The sequence below is a fragment of the Phacochoerus africanus genome, chromosome 16 (assembly GCF_016906955.1).
Source record: "Phacochoerus africanus isolate WHEZ1 chromosome 16, ROS_Pafr_v1, whole genome shotgun sequence".
NCBI lineage: Eukaryota > Metazoa > Chordata > Mammalia > Artiodactyla > Suidae > Phacochoerus > Phacochoerus africanus.
This window is the reverse complement of record NC_062559.1, coordinates 27,095,537-27,097,736: the sequence shown is the minus strand read 5'-3', so window position 1 is coordinate 27,097,736 and position 2,200 is coordinate 27,095,537.

The window sequence follows — 2,200 nt, the reverse complement described above, 5'->3', positions numbered from 1 at the left end:
CCATTTTAATTTTTACAGATATTTAATGAAAAATATTTTCAGTGTTTCTTTTGACTCTTACGTTATGAGTCAGTATCTTGGTGTCTCAGAATGTTAGAATATCATCATATGTATGCAAATCATAGGACAAGAGAATTTGGAGGGGACAGATAGGGGTTGAATCTTGGTCTTATCATTTATCACACATATGGCTGGACAAACAGAAATCACATAGCCTCACAAAACCTTTGCTTTCTCATCTGTAGAACAAAAAAGTCATGTTTTACAGAATTTGTGTGGAATTTATTGATTATTCATTTAAAATGCTGAGAATTGTGTAAGTTACAACTTAGACACTGTAAAAAGGAGGTTTTTATAAATAAGTTTTGGGCTAGAGTTGAAGTTTAGGCCTTTATGTATCAAAACTTTCATTTTTAAGCATATATTATAAATATTTCTGCAAAAAAGATTGTGCTTTATGTCCTTCAGGAACACAGTAATATAAAGTGTCAGGATTCTACACTGGGTCTGAAGGACCCTGGCGTAATTAGGACTGTCTCAGAGAGCGGAAGCAAAGGGAAAGGAAAAATTTGCACAGCTCCCTGCTTAAATCCATACATTTTATGTGTATCCCTATTTAAACACCAGAGTTTTATGGAATTTTTGAGAAAACTGGGTTTTGCTACTTAAAAATGAACCAAAAATAAAACAAAACAAATGTTAGTGTAGAACACTTAATGAAATAAGCTTATTTAAAATGTACAACTTGGAGTTAAAATATGGCTCAGCAGGTTAAGGACCCAACATTGTCTCTTTGAGGATGCAGGTTCAATCCCTAACCTTGCTTAGGGGTTAAGGATCTGGCATTGCTGTAAGCTATGGTATAGGTCCCAGATGTGGTCAGATCTGTTGTTTCTAGGGCTGTGGCATAGGACTCAGCTGCAGCTTTGATTTGACCCTGGCTTGGGAACTTCCACATCCTGCAAGTGTGGCCATAAAGATAAAAAAGAAAAACAAACAAATAAATAATAAAATGTACAACTTGATAAAGTTGTAACATGTATACACTATGAAAGCATCACCACAATGTCAATAATGAAAAATTTATCACACTTTTGATAAAAAATAAATTTTTATTAAAGGCAGAAAAAGTTGAAGTACTTACTTGATATAGGAAATAGATGTTCATATTAAAAATCATTTTCCTCAAGATCTTGCTCTCTGTGTATTGTAGGTTTGTTATCGCTGATAGCCAAAACAAAATAAATAGTTCTACAGAATTTTCAGATGGCCTGCTTTTCTGCAAGATTTGCTAAAAAAATAAACATAATGCTAAACGAGTGATTTTGTTTGAAGTAAAAGGAAAGTTTATTTAATGTATCTTTAACTGAGCAAGTTCATGCAACATTAAACCTTTTGTAAAGCTCCCTGGAATTGGCTTGGTAATGTAATTCTGTTTACTGAGAGGAATTGGATTCAGACATCCTTTCCAGTTAAGGGATTAGCAGTATCACTAATGACTAGTCAGTTGTTGAGGTGAGCACAAATTTAAACCAAGAGTGATTGCTTATGTACATGGCTCAATTGCTGGCTCACATTCCCAGTTAGAGAAAGCACTAATGCATTAATTCTAATACTCCACTAAGCAATATAGAAGTGTTATATGCTTGTTATATGCTATATCAACTCTGGAGGAAAAAAAACTTTAAAGTACCAGTATGTGAATTTATTGTACTTCCTACTATTGCTTCTGCCAAGGGGCAAGCATCTATTTATCTGTCATGTAAATAATCACATCTGATTAGGCATTGAAATAGTATTTATAAACATTTACCCTTAAATTAAAATACTGAATAAATTAACCTCATGAGGACACCAAACTGCCCAGTTAAATTTGTTACTTAATCTGACCAGAGACTACTTAAAACAATAGGACCTAATTATATTTCTTGAGACTTCAGAATATAATTTTAATAATTCTAAACATCCACTTAATTTATCATGAGTTTTAATAACATTTTGTTCATCAAAACTTACACATGGATAAAATAGCCATCATAATAACAAAATGGTGCTCTCTATATGTTCTTAATCCATAGATGTTCTAAGATAGACATACATCTCAAATAAACATATAAAGAAGGCATGGACAATTCTAATCCTTTGTGCACAGATAACTTTTTACTTATTTCAGAGAATCTCTAGGGAAAATGTGAAAATA